General features: G+C 37.2%; 1 protein-coding gene across 8 annotated transcripts in view; it reads left to right on the forward strand.

The window, feature by feature from the left end:
• CHL1 (cell adhesion molecule L1 like) overlaps positions 1 to 18,998 on the forward strand; it is a 213,917-nt gene that overhangs the window by 96,599 nt on the left and 98,320 nt on the right. The gene's annotated exons all lie outside the window — the stretch shown is intronic.

The following is an 18,998-nucleotide window of genomic DNA, read 5'->3' on the forward strand; positions in this document are numbered from 1 at the left end:
TGGTCCTGTCGAGCCTCACAGCAGGAAAATTGTCTCCTGCAGCTCAGCTTATAAATATAACCTTTGTGTGTTTGGAAATATCCCTTCTAAGGCAGGACTTATGCTCACCCTGAAATCCAAATGTTCATTTTGATGTCAGCAGTAACCGGGAAAAAGAAAAGGTGGAAACGATTCCTCTTGCACATTTCAGAGTGTTAGAAACCGCCTATTATTTGTGTCTCATTCTTTGCTGCTCTGTACAAGCTCTAGAAGTCATAAAGGTGTTCCTCACAAATTGACTCCCTAGAAATGCTGACTCTGTGTTTCAAATCTTATAAAAATATCTAAATGGTAGACATATTGTTTTCACTAGAGATGCATTAAGTCAAAACTGTCAAAGGCTGTATTGTTTTTGCAAACAGGGCAACTACTGCTTGAATGGGGCTTATCTGTTTAGGCACTGAGAGGCTAGCTGTGCTATCTGCACATACTTAATCACAAAGCTTTGCTTGACTTTCCCACATATTTACTTTTATTATTTTTACTTATAGAAAGCAAGAATCAGGTTTTATAGTCATTCAGTAAGTCCTCTTTTTAAATAAAAATTATTATATTGGAAACAGTGTCTACAAGACCACTAGTGGAAATTAATATAGCCAATATAATTAGTAAGTTTCATTCGCCACATCACAGTAGGTAAATCTTATTGGGGGCAAAAATTGAAATCTTATTCACAAGTGTGTTGAACTGTTCTTGTATTGCTATAAAGGAATACCCGAGACTTAGTAATTTACAAAGAGAAGAGGTTTAGTTGGCTCATGGTTCTGCAGACTACAAGCATGGCACCGCTCGGCTTCTGAGGAAGCCACAGGGAGCTTTTACTCATGGTGGAAGGTGAAGCGGAAGCAGGCATGTCACATGGCCAGAGCAGGAGCAAGAGGGAGAGAGGTGGGGAGGCACCACACACTTTTAAACAATGAGATCCCAAGAGAGCTCACTCGCTATCATGGACAGCACCCAGCCATGAGGGATCTACCCCCATCACCCAAACACCTCCCACCAGGCACCACCTCCAAAATCAGGGATTACATTTCAACATGAGATGTGGTTGAGACAGATATCACCAAGTGAACCACCAAAGCTTTTTATTGATTTGTATTAAGCCGACACATGGGTTTATCCAGTAACTCATAATTTTTACACAAAAACCAAATTAATGTTTATTGACCAGTTATTTGGATATAAATACATAGATACAGCACAGTGCTTCAGGTTAGTTTATAAAAATCAAGTCTTTCCTTTAAATAATAAATGATTTATGCATTCATTCAAATTTAGAATGCTGAGGTATAAGCTACAAAAAACACTTGCAGCTGAATGCAGTGGCTCACACCTGTAATCCTAGCATTTTGGGAGGCTGAGGTGGATGGTTCTCTTGAGGCCAGGAGTTTGAGACCAGCCTTGGCAACCTGGGGAAACCTTGTCTCTACTAAAAATACAAAAAATCAGCCAGGCATGGTGGTGGGTGCCTGTAGTCCCAGCTACTCTGGAGGCTGTGGCACAAGAATCACTTCAGCCTGGGTGGTGAAGGTTGCAGTGGGCTGAGAGATCGAGCCACTGCACTCCAGCCTGGGCCACAGAGTGACACTCCGTCAAAAAAAGTTTAAAGAAAAAACTAACTGAATCTTTCCCCCTGTATTTCTGAGAAAAAGGAGCAAATACAAAATAAAAAAGAATACATATGGAGTATTTATTCAGAAATCAAAGACCCAGCATCATATGTTCTAATGTTTGATAAGATACTACCTAGTTTCCTGCAACTTTCACTTTTGTTCTGTCAAAGATTCCAAATGATGATTGTGAGCCACTATAACCTGAAGACATATTGGATACATTTACTTACGTGTGTTAAATTGTGATTCTTAATGCTATTTTGTGGAAAGGCTGGAGAATAATTTTTTTTTTTTTTTTTTTGAGCTGGAGTCTTGCTCTGTCACTCAGCCTCTGGGGTTCAAGCGATTCTCCTGCCTCGGCCTCCTGAGTAGCTGGGATTATAGGCACTTGCCACCACACCCAGCTAATTTTTGTGTTTTTTGCAGAGACAGGTTTCACTGTGTTGGCCAGGTTGATCTCAAACTCCTGACTTCAGGTGATCCATCCACCTTAGATTTTTAAAATAAAGGTGACAGGCTGGGAGCAGTGGCTCACACCTGTATTCTCAGCACTTTGGGAGGCCGAGGCAGGCAGATTGCTTGAGCCTAGGAGTTCAAGACCAGACTGGGCAACGTGATGAAACCTTGTCTCTTCAAAAAATTCAAAAATTAGCTGGGTGTGGTGGCAGGCACCTGTAGTCTCAGCTACTCAGGAGGGTGAGGTTGGAGAAACACTTGAGCCTGGGAGGTCGAGGATGCAGTGAGTCATGATTGCACCACTGCTCTCCAGTCTGGGTGGCAGAGCAAGACTCTTGCCTCAAAATAAATATATACGTACATACATACATACATACTAGAACCAAGGGGGTTATTTCTGAGTTCAGTGAGTTAACTAGGAAGGTAAATTAATCAGGACCTTCTCAAGTTACCCGTGTAATATTATTTAATTGCACATGTTTAAACAAGCTCAGATTACATTTGACTGTGATTCTTAAAACGGTAACCACAAACAAGTTATACCAAGATCCCTCACAATGCGTGTTGTCTAAGAGAAAATCTTATCATTTTCTTTTTTTTTCCACATTCACTGTTGTTCCTAGATTATGAAAGGTAGTCATTCACTAAACCCTTTTAAAATTTTCCTTTTTTTTCTAAATATAGAATTATTTCGTTAGTAACAGTACAGGCATGGCCATAACAAAAATGGAAACTAATATAGTCAGCATAATTAGTAAGTTTGATTCATCACATCCCAGGGTAGAATACATCTTGACCTTGAAGAGTGCAGTCGACCAGAATTCAGATTTTGAGCTATTCACCAGTGAGAATGCATGGCAATACATGCCTAATTGGCATAGTTACATGTCATTAATTTATTCCTTTTATTCATTTAACAAATATTTATTGAATGTTTACTATGTGCCAGACACTATAATGCTGTTCTAAGATAGTTTATATTACTTACTTTGAAATTATACTTATTAAAATGGTAATAATTTGTAGAGAGATTAAACTTTGTTTTTTCTCCCTCCCTTTTTCCTTCTCCTCTTCCTTTCTTCCTTTGTTTCTTTTCTTTCTTTGCTTCCTTCTTTTGTGTAGCCATAAATAGGAGTCTACTGGGTCATTTCTGTTTTTAAGGCACAATTTGCCTCCCAATACCCCCACAAAAAAAACTAACAAAATTTAGGGAAGGAGCTGATTTCACATTTCTTCAGAGGGCCTGTTAGAGTGATAAAAGGCAAAACTATGTTCTTTACACGAATGGTCACAGAACGAAAAAGGCCAAGGAAGAAGTCAGAGAGCACATAGTATTTAATTAGGAGAGTTTCTAGTGTCCCGAAGCCACAGAAGAAGCAGCTGCTTAAACATTGCTTACCCTTTGACTAATGGCCAAAAGCACTGAATAGGAGAAGGATTAACATGGATAAGACTTAAATAAAAGTGATACCACCATCAGAGCAACAACAAACAAAGGCACATTAAAAAGTAACATGACATGATGTTAAGAAAGAGGTCATGGATGCAAAATGATAAAATGTTTTGTTCTTTGGAAGTAACTCTTTTTTTTTCTTCTGTTCTTAGTCATCCATCTCTATCAGAGTTCTCAAATAAAAATGCAAAGGAAAGTTAGCACCACTCTAAAACAGTGAAGGGTCAGTTCTCTGCTTTTGGTTATGTAATTTGAATGGGAAGTATCCTAATGACAATTAAACACAATTTTCTAAGCCCAGGAAGAGGACTGATAAGTCAAGCAATGGCTGTGGCTTTTCTTTTGTACTTCCTTTACTATTAACTATATGCAAGTTAACAAATGCTGGACAGCCTGTCTAGTGAACAGGGTTGCTCCGTTGTCAGGCTTATGTTTTAAGCGATGATTGAGTATACACAGATCTAAACAATTGTGTGCAAAGTCTAAGTCTCTCTCATTTTGAGTTTGGAAGAGAGAACCTTGGTGCCCCTTCTTCCTGAGGAAATTTGGGAAATATAGCACAACTCTCTCTCTCTCTCAAAAAAAAAATACTCCTGTAATTCCTTCCTAACTATTGATTGTTTTATATTTTTGATGTGGTGAGGAGTTCAGACCCCTTCTTAGTGAATGCTATGTTTAGCACATTCTTTGGAATATACTGCTTGAGTCTCTTGGTGCATCAGCTGAAACTTCATTTTAATATCCCATATGCACTTAGTAAATACTTGGTTTTCCTCTAAATTGGTAATTATTCCTGGCCTATCTTTGAGTTAAGACCTATCTTCCATATACAGATTTTTATATCATTCATCAAAATTAAGACTTGTTGCAAGTAATAAAAACTGAACTCAAGCTACCTAATACAAATGGAATTTATTATTTTATATACCAAAATTCTTTGAAAATACAGGTGGGACTGGCCTTAGGGATACCTGATATTAGGATATAAATCCTGTCACCTTTCTCTCATACTTTTTTTTCTTCCCTTTGTAATCATTTCATTGTTATTTTTCACTGACTTCTTCATGAATTTAGAACCATGGTCATTGGCACTTTCTAACTCACGCTTTTGTAGTTTCATGACCACAGAGGAAAAGAGGCTTTGGAAATTCTTAAGGAATCACTGTGACTGTCCACACTTGGGTCACATTTTGGATTCATCACAGCAGCCTGAATGTTAGATGGTATGGATGCCCCAGCTTAGGTCATGAGCCTGCACCTGGGCAAAATAAGGGGAAGTTATTTTTAAAATGGAAAGAAGTGGAAGGCAGACATTGTATCAAGTTTTATATATTTATATAAACAAAACACTGTAAGGGGGAAAATATAGACTTGAATCAGAGGAGAAGAGTTAAATCAATGTTTATATATTTCTTTAGGTTTGTTGGAATATATTTGCATGTAATTATATCAGCAAAGTGCATAGTGAAGTCAGGGAGACAGATTAGAGAGATAGGAAGAGTGGGAGGGAGAGAATGTGCAAAACGAACAACAGAAAGAAGAGTGGGGGCATCCTGAGTTTGTGTGTGAGGAGAGGACAGATAGGAGAGGTACAAAGGAAAGGGATTAGAACAGAGAATTAGTTAGAGGATGGGGAGATACACAAGGAAGAGATAGCCAGGCATGGTGGTGCGCACCTGCAGTCCCAGCTACTCAGGAGGCTGAGGTGGGAGGATTGCTTGAGTCGGGGAGATGGAGGCTCCAGAGAGCTGTGGTCATACTACTACACTTCAACCTTTGTGACAAAGTGAGACCTTGTCTCAAAAAAAATAAAATAAAATAAATATAAGGGATAAGTAGAGAGATAATGAGAGAAAGGAACATAGAGGGACACAGACACAAGAACAGGGGAAGAGAAGGGGTCAGAAAAGCATAATTGGTGGAAAGAAAATTAAAATGCTATTATTATTGGTATTATTGCTGCAGTTGCTCTCTTTTGCCTATTAGAATATTTTGGCATTATTGGTAGGCTTAATGTAAAATGAGATTTGTGAGTAACATTGATCTCCAAATTATAAATGTCTTTCAGTAGGATATGAACAAATATCATAGTAATTCTCAAAAAATATTGCTATTTTTAATCAATGGAGTATACAATGTATTTTAAAATCATACAATACTTCAAACACTGTGAAGAGAGAACAAAGCCATATCAAATAATGAATGAATGGTTGTATTACAGAAGTACTTGTCCTGATAGAACACTTCAAATACCATTTGGCTGCTACTTCTCTCTGGGTCTGCTTTGTATCCCACGGAGATGATCTGACCTTAAGCTTTTGTTAGCTTCAAAGAGAGCTCCGTTCTTGCCTCATCTCTGCAGTACTGAAGAAACAGACCCTTGGTTAACAACAGGAAGCTAAATTGATTTTAATATTGTGAACTCTTTACTCTGATGCAGGAAATGTTATCTGGGCCATCTCAGTGGGCTAGGGATTATAGAGCTGGATTAGGCTTCAAAATACAAATGAACTCCATAGGTCTGGTACAGCTGTAAGGTACGGGGGTAGAGAATATTAGGTAGTCATCTTGATAATCATTTGTGATTATGTTAATGCACTCCAAAGTGGACTTATTTCTTCTACCTCAGTGTATATACAACCAGTATCTTCACTATTTTCAGTGGTTATAACTCAGAAAAGAGACAACATATCAACGTATGAATGTGAGTATATCCAACGAGATCTCTCTTAAAATTTTAGTCCATGAATAGACATAAAAATATGTTATTTCAGAAAACACTTACTGGAACCTGAGATAATACAATATGTCGAATTGCTAAAAAGAGACCCCACGGATCACAAGTCTGACCTAATACTAGTTTTACTAATAATTTTAATGGTATAGGTAACCACATGGCATAGGTGAGCCAGGGAGAGAGGTCTTTGACCTTCAGTGTAGCTCGCAAATGCTTTCTTTCCACATAAGAGCATGCACTGGACCCACAGGAAATCTCTAGGTGACAGGTGCAGTTTACATTCCTTGCCCAATAGGAGTATTTAGGTAATTAAAATCTCCATTTATATTCAGATACTTGCATAGCTTTTTCCAGGAGACTATGCCCATAAATGCATAGATTTCAGGTTTGTTTATCATAAGCAGTGCTAGATAGTGAGCATTTGATAGATAAGGACTGTCTCTAAATGCCGTTAACTTGCTTGCCAGGAGGGTCTCTCATTCACATGTTTAATAGGAGATTTGACTGGGCTACCTTGTTTATTTCCAGGGAGTGGTCCCTTGGTGAAAAGAGAGAATGAATGGCAGACCTGTTACTTGACCATATTCCTCCTAAGTACCTTCTTGGTGATATGGATACAGAGATTAGCAAAACAGTCCCTGCCTTCAAATTTTTTTACCATATAAGAAGATGAACACAAAATCAACACCAGAGACAATGTGTCTAAACCCCTAAATAACATGTGTGGCACAGAACAAGTATCTCAATAGACAGTAATATTTTTACAGTAGTATTAACAATGCCGTGTTAAAGTGCTATAACCTGGTTGGATCATATTTGGATGGTGGAGTCTTAGTGGACAATGGAATTTGTACAAGTTTTGAGTATACTTATTCTGCTGACGTTTATTGAGTAACCTCCCATGTGCCAGACATTATCTGAGGTGAAATGAAAGAGAATTCCTGGTTTCCCTGAGTTTTTAGTCTTAGAGAAGACACAGGTAAATAAATAATTGAAAAATATTATAAAGTGTTTATAAAAATCTATTTGTTAGATATGAGAGTACAGCATACTTGGCCTCCAGAAATGCAGAAAGTTTCATCAATATGCAAATTAAATCTTGAAGGATGAGTGAACACTTATTGGGTAAATAACAAGATGAAAGACTTTAGAGGGAGAGAATGAGATGGGCTAAGTTAGCAGCATCAGTGAACATACTGACATGGGGGTGCTGCAGATTCTTACCATTGGTTCCCTTTTGGATGTTGATCTAGGAAAATGCTGGAAAATTAGGTTTGCATCACATGATAAATTAGGCCAACAGGAATGAATGATAATAAAAATAGCTACCAATTTTGAGAAATTACTATGTTCCAGGTACAATATTAGGTACACATTTTTAATACTCATGACAGATTAGGAGGATGTAACATCTTGATTTTATAAATGAGAATTTAGTTCAGCAGCTAATTAGATACTGTGTTGGGATGTGCCTCTATAACTCTCTTACTGCAAATCCCATCCCTCTCCATGACCCTGTGTGAGCTCCCCTAGGCTTGGAAGCTTGCACATTGTTCTCACCTGATAGGGGAGCAGTGAAACAACACTAGGAGGACAATTAGTCATCATTCAGAGTGTATATCAGTGTGCCTCTGTGAACATCCACAGGAAAAAATAAATCTACGAATAGTTAGATTGCTTTGGAAATACAATAGCAAAACAAGGTCACTACTACCTTCTCTCTCCATTCCATCGAGATTGCAGCTCCTGGCACCTGTTCAACAGGAAGTTGTTGGCCGCCTCTCCCTTGAAGGTTTTAGTAGGAGAATGAAAGGATCAGTATTGGGTTTCAGAAAGATAAATTGCTTACCAATTGATGGAAAATGGCAGCTTAGAGAATCTGTGGTTAGAGAAAATTGTTTGAAACTTACTATAATATTTCATGAAGTAATAAGAGTCTGGAGTGGCAATCATAGATCAATTGATTGAAACTAAAACTAATAAGACTTGTTGTGACCATTGAGGGGACCCAAGATATCAGTTTGAATCACTACAGTGAGCAGTGAGGCTACTTAGATAGAAATTGCCAGAAGAGGAAAATAAATGAACCTTTGGATTTGCTGAGTTTGTGGAGGCTGAATGCTAAAGTTGTTTGAGATGGGGGTAGCTTACAGGCAGGCAGGTACTGGCTCTGATGCAAACAGAGGTGATGGGATAGAAGACATGGATTTGGGTTCTGATGACTTTGTGAGAGTGAATGGGAAAGCATATTCAATGGCAAGAACCTTACAAGGAGGTAGGGCACAATGTGGTTAAGCTACAATTTTTACTATATTTCTTCATTTTTATTGGCATCCTATTATTTTATATGTACTCACTATTAATTTAAACAGCTTTATTCATGGGGTGCCTACTCTGTGCAAGGCAACCTTTGGCAATGAGGACATGATGATGAGCAAAGCCTGAATGTTTCTTACTCTCCTGAGTTTATTGTCTAGTAAGAGACGTAAGCATCATAAGACATCACAGTAGTGAATGTATAATTTGAAACTGAGATAAGTGCTGTCATGTGAAACATCTTATTTCTAGAAAAAAAAAGCAATGTAACAAAAGAAAAAAACCCTTGTGATATGAAAGGTTTCCTAAGAAAGTGCAGCTGTGTTAAGACCTAAAGGATAAGAGTTGTCATCTAGGCAAAAGGTGATGGAAGTAAAGCATTCTCCAGACTGATGGAAAAGCTTATGACAAGAGATTGGAGTGTTTAGGAAGTTAAAAGAACATGTAATTGAAGCTCAGGAAGGGAAAGAGAGATGAAGATGTGTGTAGAGTCCAGAGCACTCAGAATTTGCAGAATAATAGGGATTTTGATCCATGTTCTGAGTAATGACATGCCATTGAAGGTTTCCATTTTTTGAAAACATTAACCCAAATCTCCTTTATGTGAATAATACAGATAGGAAGTACTAAAGAATCAAAGTAGAGGTAGAAGGGATTCAGACACCAGTGTCTACATTAGGAGGGAGCTGAACCTTATCAAGTTCTTTCCATAGGATTTTCTTAATGCACAAATATGCATGGCTGGCTTAGTCTGCAGACTACATTTTTGGTTCACCTAGTGTTTCAGATGGCAGATGACATAACTCTGAGTAAGTTAGAAGTTCTGGCTGTACCAAAAATATATGTATCAGGAAAATGCAAAAGGAAACTGTTCTGTGCTGCTTAAGAGAATTCATTGCCAACCTCCTACTGGCTATTCTAACCCAATAAACAAGCAAAAGTGACTTGTTAGAGCCAGCAGCTATATTTTGAGTACCACTATCCCCACTGAATAATTCAACACTTAATGGTGATGATTTTGGTTGCTCAGAGAAGGTATTCTTTTGCAATTGTGTAGCTCTTCATTGAGATTCAACATCGTCTAGTTAAAAGTATGAGAAGCAAAGCAGAATTCTTGCTGTGAAAATCACTACTTCTAAAGAGATGTGGCATTGCCATATAGTAGTTACATTGTGCATTTGCTACATGGAAATTACTTGCTTTCCTGTAGTCTTTTTTCGGAAAGAAGACACTGTTTTTTATTATTATTATACTTTAAGTTCTGGGTTACATGTACAGAACATGCAGTTTTGATATATATAGGTATACACATGCCCTGGTGGTTTGCTGCACCCATCAACCCATCACCTACATCAGGTATTTCTCCTAATGGTATCCCTCCCCAGCACCCCACCCCCGACAGGCCCTGGTGTGTGATGTTCCCCTCCCTGTGTCTATGTGTTCTCATTGTTCAACTCCCACTTATGATTGAGGACATGCCGTGCATGGTTTTCTGGTCTTACGATAGCTTGCTGAGAATGATGGTTTCCAGCTTTATCCATGTCCCTGCAAAGGACAAGAACTCATCCTTTTTATGGTTGCATAGTATTCCATGGTGTATATGTGCCACATTTTCTTAATCCAGTCTATCACTGATGGACATTTGGGTTGGTTCCAAGTCTTTGCTATTGTGAATTGTGTCGCAGTAAACATACATGTGCATGTTTCTTTATCATAGAATGATTTATAATCCTTTGGGTATATACCCAGTAATGGGATTGCTGGGTCAAATGGTATTTCTGGTTCTAGATCCTTAAGGAATTGCCACACTGTCTTCCACAATGGTTGAGCTAATTTACACTCCCACCAACAGTGTAAAAGCATTCCTATTTTTCCACAAACTCTCCAGGATCTGTTGTTTTCTGACTTTTTAAAGATGGCAATTCTAACTGGCATGAGATGGCATCCCATTGTGGTTTTGACTTGCATTTCTCTAATGACCAGTGATGATGAGCATTTTTTCATATGTCTGTTGGCTGCATAAATGTCTTCTTTTGAGAAGTGTCTGTTCATATCCTTTGCCCATTTGTTGATCGGTTTGTTTCTTTTTTTCTTGTAAATTTGTTTAAGTTCTTTGTAGATTCTGGATATTAGCTCTTCGTCAGATGGATAGATTGCAAAAATTTTCTCCCAATCTGTAGGTTGCCTGTTCACTCTGATGATAGTTGCAGAAGCTCCTTAGTTTAATTAGATCTCATTTGTCAATTTTGGCTTTTGTTGCCATTGCTTTTAGTGTTTTAGACATGAATTCTTTGCCCATACCTATGTTCTGAATGGTATTGCCCAGGTTTTCTTCTAGAGTTTTTATGGTCCTAGGTCTTACGTTTAAGTCTTTGATCTATAGTGAGTTGATTTTTGTATAAGGTGTAAGGAAGGGTTCCAGTTTCAGTTTTCTGCATATGGCTAGCTAGTTTTACCAACACCATTTATTGAATAGGGAATCTTTTTCCCATTGCTAGTGTGTGTCAGGTTTGTCAAAAATCAGATGGTTGTAGCTGTGTGGTGTTATTTCTGAGGCCTCTGTTCTGTTCCACTGGTCTATATATCTGTTTTGGTACCAGTACCATGCTGTTTTGGTTACTGTAGCCTTGTAGTATAGTTTGAAGTCAGGTAGCATGATGCCTGCAGCTTTGTTCTTCTTGCCCAGGATTGTCTTGGATGTGCAGGCCCTTTTTTGGTTCCATATGAAGTTTAAAGTAATTTTTTTCCAATTCTGTGAAGAAAGTCACTGGTAGCTTGATGGGGATAGCATTGAATCTGTACATTATTTTGAGCAGTATGGCCATTTTCACAATATTGATTCTTCCTATCCATGAGCATGGAATGTTTTTCCATTTGTTTGTGTCTTCTCTTGTTTCCTTGAGCAGTGGTTTGTAGTTCTTGAAGAGGTCTTTCACATCCCTTGTAAGTTGTATTCTTAGGTATTTTATTATCTCAGTAGCAATTGTGAATGGGAGTTCACTCATGATTTGGCTCTCTGTCTGTTATTGGTGGATAGGAGTGCTTGCGATTTTTGCACGTTGATTTTGTATCCTGAGACTTTGCTGAAGTTGCTTATCAGCTTAAGGAGATTTTGGGCTGAGAAGATGGGGTTTTCTAAATATACAATCATGTCGTCTCCAAACAGAGACGATTTGACCTCCTATTTGAATACCCTTTATTTCTTTCTCTTGCCTGATTGCCGTGGCCAGAACTTCCAATACTATGTTGAATAGGAGTGGTGAGAGAGGGCATCCTTGTCTTGTGCCGGTTTTCAAAGGGAATGCTTCCAGTTTTTGCCCATTCAGTATGATATTGGCTGTGGGTTTGCCATAAATAGCTCTTATTATTTTGAGATATGTTCCACTGATACTTAGTTTATTGAGAGTTTTTAGCATGAAGTGGTGTTGTATTTTATCAAAGGCCTTTTCTGTATCTATTGAGATAATCATGTGGCTTTGGTCATTGGTTCGGTTTGTGTGATGGATTATGTTTATTGATTTGCGTATGTTGAACCAGCCTTGTATCCCAGGTACGAAGCCAACTTGATCGTGGTGGATAAGCTTTTTGATGTGCTACTGGATTCTGTTTGCTAGTATTTTACTGAGGATTTTCACATCAATGTTCATCAGGGATATTGGCCTGAATTTTTCTTTTTTTTGTTGTGTTTCTGCCAGGTTTTGGTATCAGGATGATGCTGGCTCATAAAATGAGTTAGGGAGGATTCCCTCTTTTCCTTTTGTTTGGAATAGTTTCAGAAGGAATGGTACCAGCTCTTCTTTGTACCTCTAGTAGAATACGGCTGTGAATCCATTTGGTCCTGGGCTTTATTGGCTGGTAGACTATTGATTACTGCCTCAATTTCAGAACTTGTTATTGGTTTATTCGGGGATTTGACTTCTTCCTGGCTTAGACTTGGGAGGGGGTATGTGTCCAGGAATTTATCCATTTCTTCTAGATTTTCTAGTTTATTTGCGTAGAGGTGTTTATAGTATCCTCTGATGGTAGTTTGTATTTCTGTGGGATTGGTGGTGATATCCCCTTTATCATTTTTTATTGCATGTATTCGATTCTTCTCTCTTTTCTTCTTTATTAGTCTGGCTAGGGGTCTATCTGTTTTGTTGAGTTTTTCAATAAACCAGCTCCTGGTTTCATTGATTTTTTTGAAGGGTTTTTCGTGTCTCTATCTCCTTCAGTTCTGCTCTGATCTTAGTTATTTCATGTCTTTTGCTAGCTTTTGAATTTGTTTGCTGTTTCTTTAGTTCTTTTAATTGTGATGTTAAGGTGTCAATTTTAGATCTTTCCTGCTTTCTCTTGTGGGCATTTAGTGCCATAAATTTCCCTCTAAACACTGCTTTAAGTGGAAAGAAGACACTCCTTAAGTGACTTGGTGGGAGCTTTTATTTTATCAATTTCTCTCTGATAAATTATACTGGTAGTCATATCTGGTCATGGATAAACTTTATTTTGTTTTTGACTGTTAACTATGTTGAATTCAAATTGCATGCCAAACCGTAACATTTAGGAAAACATCATATATCTAGAGCTATAATTGATTTGTGCTATTGATATGTTAGTAGAAAAGAATGACAGTTGGATTTCTTTCATTCAAAGGCAAATCTCTACAGTAAGGAAGAAAGTATCATGGCTGAAAGTCACTTTTAGTTAATCTCAGGTTTTATCAAAATATTTACAGAACACTTTGTCTTTGTCACCTGCGAGTCACTCAGTATATTTCAATGACCACAGTATTATCTTTGGAATCACAACAATATGATGTAAAAGAAAATTGTTCTAGAGTAGAGTGAATGCTTAAAAATATAAAATATATCCAATAAATGAATTACAGTTAGGAATGTTGACATGATTAAGAACATTTGCATTACTGATAGTGACCTCTGCCCTATTATAACTTTATAACTAAAGAAGTTTAAGATCTTTCACAGTTTTCCCTTCAGTAATCCTTTTTCCAAACTGAATTTCGAGTGCCTAGTAACTTGTGATTTTTCTAGGAAAAACCCATGGTCTTTACCTGTTTGTTCTATAGATAACATTCTATAACTTGCCTTTTTCACTTAACAAAAAATAATAGGTATATGATATCATTTATATAACAGATATAAGGCATATTTACATTATATATAATATAAATGTACATATAAATAAATAAAAATAAATATGAATGTCTGGAAGTGTTCATATCTTAAATGTTTTCTGGCAGGGATGGGGAGAAGAGGGTTGTATAATCTTCAACTTTTTACTGAATACGTTCCTTTGCCATTATTTTCTGTTACAATAAGAATATATTTTATTATAAAATAAGTAAAAACGAATTAATTAAAAATGGTATGTGATGATAAAAACAGTAGATCTTAGAAATATTATCAATGTTGGAATCAAAACACATAAGACTGTTAAACATGTGTATTTAAGTAAACTGCACACTATATCCAGAAAATTGAATCTAACTGGTTATCATGCAAATGAAGAAGGTAATCAGTTCAGAAATGACATATTAACTGATATTGCCTTCCTGTTCTTATTTCTTATTCATGGAAAACGAGGACAAGATATGAAGGGTTTAGGGATCTAGGTCATTGGCCCAGGATTTGGCATTAATTCCTCTCATAAAAGCACAGGGAACGATCAATCAATGTTGACAGCTCTAATGCCATCGTTGGAGCAGAAGATGAGCCAAAGGAAATTATGAGTTTCTTATAAATGTATCTTAAGTATCTGGAAATCATACTTTGTATCTTATGGCTTGAATAGAATAGGTTTGCTTTTAATGATTTGTACAGTGAGAAGATTAAAATTTCTACCAACATATCCAAAGCACTGATACATCTATTAAACTATTTGCAACAAAAATACCTATACCTTTTCGAATTTGAATAAAAATATCCCACTTAACCTCTGGGATGTGATTATGCATAAATATTATTTTCTTAATATGCCGCAAATCTCTGATTATAATTGGTTTGCTTTGTTATATTCCACTTGAAAGTTTTGAATTGACAGGAGGGACGTTTCTGTGAACTACAGATTTTAGGGGAAAATAAGACTAAAGTTTTTTGTTTCACTATTTGGCGTTTAGCCTTTTTCAACCAGTAAATTGTCTTTAACCAAAAAATTTGTCTCAGAGAATGGAAAAAGAAATGTGGTGACAAAAAAAGAAATAATGCAAAAACTGAACAGTTATGAAACAGTACAGAGATAAAAAATCAAAGGTGAGATATCCCAAACCATGAACTGTTTCTCTTAATCATGCAGCCTTTTCATCTCTGAAAGAATCTATTAATGTCATATTCAAGTGCTTAATGTTCACTAGCAGTTGATAATTATGATGACCATCCCTGTCACTACAAGATCCTTAAGTGCCTTTTGATGAGCAAAGAAAAATAAAATCGTATTCAAGCACCAGTTGTTGGAATTCATGCTTTAAATACAACCTTAGAAATGGCCTTAGGTTAAGGCTAATGGTGTATAACTTACTCAAATTTCTAAAGAGTATATTTTCTGACAATGCTTCCATATAGAAAGTTTACCGCAGATAGTAGTTTCTTCATATTTGCATCCTGAGCTAATTTTTGGTCATTAGGTTACTTTTTATAGGTATCAATATTTTCCAAGTCCTAGAGAAAAATGAGGGTTTTAGTTTTCTCTTATAACCTAGCTACCAGATGCTATGTGACAAGGACAATCTTAGGATGAAATTGTCCAGGTAAACAAATACGTATTAGCCATCAAATGTACACATGTGCTCATAAGTGTGTACACATGCACAAGCATGCATTCACACACACACAAACACACACATCACAGAATTATACCCTGTATTCTGTCAGCTTGATGGAATCCCAGCTGTTAAACCTTTGAGGCATTGTGACAGAAATCTGCAAGAAAGCTTCACTAGAGGCAGATGAGATAATATTCTAGCTGCAGGATTCAGCTACATTTTCAACTGGAGTCATAGGAAAAAACACTCATTGCAAAAATGAATGAAATCCTAAGCCTGGAGTGCAATGAAATTGTGTTTAGGCTATGGGGCTGCCTTGATTTTTTAATATCCTATTCACGCAAGGATGCTTGTGTCTGAGCAAACATTTCTAGCAAATCCACCAATATATACAACACTGCTGTTTTTTTTTTTAATGGAACATTCTGCTAACATCCACTATAGTGATCAAGCCATACTTACACACTTAACATACTTTACAAAATAAAGATACCTGAAGTACATGTAGTAACCAGTTCTGCTACATTTGACTAGAGATTTAGAAGAGTTTTGATTAAGACCTTTTGAATATTGACTGACTATACTTACAGGGTACGTTAAAATTCAGTAGCCTCTACATTATCACACAGCCTATGCTATAAAGTATTTTAAAGTAAATTTCAGAAAAGTTAATGATTTGTTCTTGTTGACACTTTTAAGAACAATTAGAACCTGTGAGTATTGTTGGCCTTAAGTGGACATTGTCAAATGAATGAGATTGAGTGATATTCATTTAAAGTTATATTAGCCTTTATGAAATTATTGCGACAAGCCCAGCAATGTTTAGCTCAGTGTTTTACATTCAGATCCATATTTACTTTAATGAGTATTTCAGAAAGTTTAATTTCTGAGTTGTCTTTGGATGAATGAGAAAATAAAAGGAATTCAGAATAAAATAAAAGGAACCATCTATGTCTATGCAGATTATATTCTTTTGTGGACATATGTATGAAATTCATTCATTCATTCAGAAAGATTTATTATGAGTATTTCCTATATTCTGGGCAAGCACAAAAATAATGAATAGGATCTGGCGACTGCCTCATAAAACGTACAATCTCCTACAAATATGTAGACAAGGCAGGTACAAAAAAATTGTGAGCTCTTGTTTATTTTAGTTTTATAAGTGGTGTGCTTACTACTGATATCCACCTGAACAATTTGATTAACACAAAAAACTGGAAAAGTAGATTAAAACCATCCAAAACTTTGGGAGATATAGATAGATAGATGATAGATAGATAGATAATCATATAAACATAGGTAAATAATATATATAGATAATATCTATATTATAGAACATGTATATGTTATAATATACAATAACATCTATATTCTATAATATATAATAGAATAATAAACACCATTATTACGTGAGCTAAGACAGGAAGGAGGAGCATTTGTTTGCCTCTCCAGGCCTTGATTTGGCTCAGGTAGAACTCCAGTTCCTTGCACTCTAGCACACAGCCATCTGCTTGGCCACGCTGGCTCCATCCTTATTCGATGCACGACAGAAGCTTGCCCTTTTGGAACTGCTCCTCCAGAAGACTGCTGTTTTGGGCATTCATTTTCCTTTCATTATATTTTTTTCTGAATTTGTTTTGGATCATTTTTTGTTTAAAATCTCTTCCTCCTCAGGAGTCTGCTGGGCCCCTTTCTTGCGGCCCCGGACAGTGCGCAGTGGAACTTGTACTGCTGTTGCTAAGGTGCGCTGCCAACCAGCAGCAAGCAATTCCTCACCAGGGTCTTGGTGCGGACCGGCTCGCTCTGGGTCACATTGCAGACGAGATCAGTGATCCTTGTTTTGCGAGTGCAACACTCCCAGCCACAGAAGTTCCCGTGTCCAGCCTCAGAGCACAATATTTCTCATTACCTCCCCACACACAAACCGTGTGGATGTGGCTAGGGCCAATCTTAGTCTTGGCAGTGGGCATCTCAGCTCAGAGTTCTGCTTCTTGTGGCAGTTCTTTCTCTTGCCTCTGTCTTCTGGTACTTGTGCCAGTTGTCGTGAGAGATGCCCATTGCTGGGCGCTGGTTGGAAAGAGAAACTTAGGTGTATATTCTTCCTTCCTTCCTTCCTTCCTTCCTTCCTTCCTTCCTTCCTTCCTTCCTTCCTTCCTTCTTCTCTTTCTTTTTCTTTTTCTTTTTTTTCTTTCTTCTTTCTCTTTCCTTTTTTCCCTCCCTTCCTCCCTCCCTCCCTCCCTTCCTTTCTCTCTCTCTCTTCCTTGCTTCCTTCTTTCCTTCCCTCCTTCCTTCCTCCCTTTCTCTCTTTTTTCTTTCTTTCTTTCTTTCCTTTCTTTCTTTTCCTTTCTTTCTCTTTCTTTCTTTCTTTCTCTTTCTCTCTCTCTCCTTCCTTCCCCCCTTTCTCTCTTTTCTCTTTCTTTCCTTTCTTTTCCTTTCTCTCTCTTTCTTTCTTTCTTTCTCTTTCTTTCTTTCTTTCTTTCTTTCTTTCTTTCTTTCTTTCTTTCTCTTTCTCTCTCTCTCTCTCCTTCCTTCCTTCCTTCTTTTCTTCCTTCCTTCCTTCCTTTTTTTGAAATGGTCTCACTCTGTTGCCCAGGCAGAATCATAGCTCACTCTAGCCTGAAACTCTTGGGCTCAAGCAATCCTTCAAACTTGGCCTCCTGAGTAGCTGGGAGTATAGGCACATATCCTATGCCTTGCTAACTAAAAAAAAGAAAATCTTTGTAGAGATGGGGTCTCACTATGTTGCCCAAACTGGTCTTGAACTCCTGGCCTTAAGTGATCCTCCAGCCTCAGTTTCTCAAATTGCTAGGAATACAAGCATGAGGCACTGCACTTGGTCCTATTTTTTTATAATTAGTTTTCTACTTTAAATGTAACTGTAAGTTGTAATCAAACATTATATATATTATCCTTTAAAAAATTCCAAATTTATTGTTATGGTTAAATTTTTATCATTAGTTTCCAGACTCAATGAGAGTCATTGTTCTATTAATGGAAAATAAGGGAAAGACCTTTCAGCTTACCTGGAAGTGCCTCATTTCCTTTTTGAAAATTCCTGCTGTGGTACTGATCAATGTTGATATATATGTGAAATAAATAAAGAGGAGGCAAATAGAAGGGACGGTATTTAATAACAGGAGAATAGTAGAGAAGGAGAAAAGAAAGTTTTAAAAATGAGCATTCATGGGTTTGGCACAGTGGCTAGCACTTTGGGAGGTCGATGTGGGAGGATCATTTAAGGCCGGGAGTTTGAGAACAGTCTGGACAACATAGTGAGACCCCTATCTCTATAATTTTTTTTTTTAATTAGCTGCGTGTGATGGCAGATGCCGATAGTCCCAGCTACTAGAGAGGCTGAGGCAGGATGCTCACTTGAGCCTGGAGTTTAAGACTGAGTGATTGCACCACCGCTGTTATCAGTCTTCTGTGATTTTAGGTGTGCAAGGTGGGACTGAGTGATGAAAACCTGAAAACGTTAAGAGGATGTTCTCTTTAATTTGCAAATATATTTCTGAAGTTGAATTTTTGTTATAGCTTAGAAATCTGTCATATATTATTATTGCTTCCTCTCACATATTGCAGTTTTTCTTTCCAGGAAGATTTCATCTTTTAGTGCTGTTTTAG

The sequence above is a fragment of the Hylobates moloch genome, unplaced genomic scaffold (genome assembly GCF_009828535.3).
Source record: "Hylobates moloch isolate HMO894 unplaced genomic scaffold, HMol_V3 SCAFFOLD_4, whole genome shotgun sequence".
Lineage (NCBI taxonomy): Eukaryota > Metazoa > Chordata > Mammalia > Primates > Hylobatidae > Hylobates > Hylobates moloch.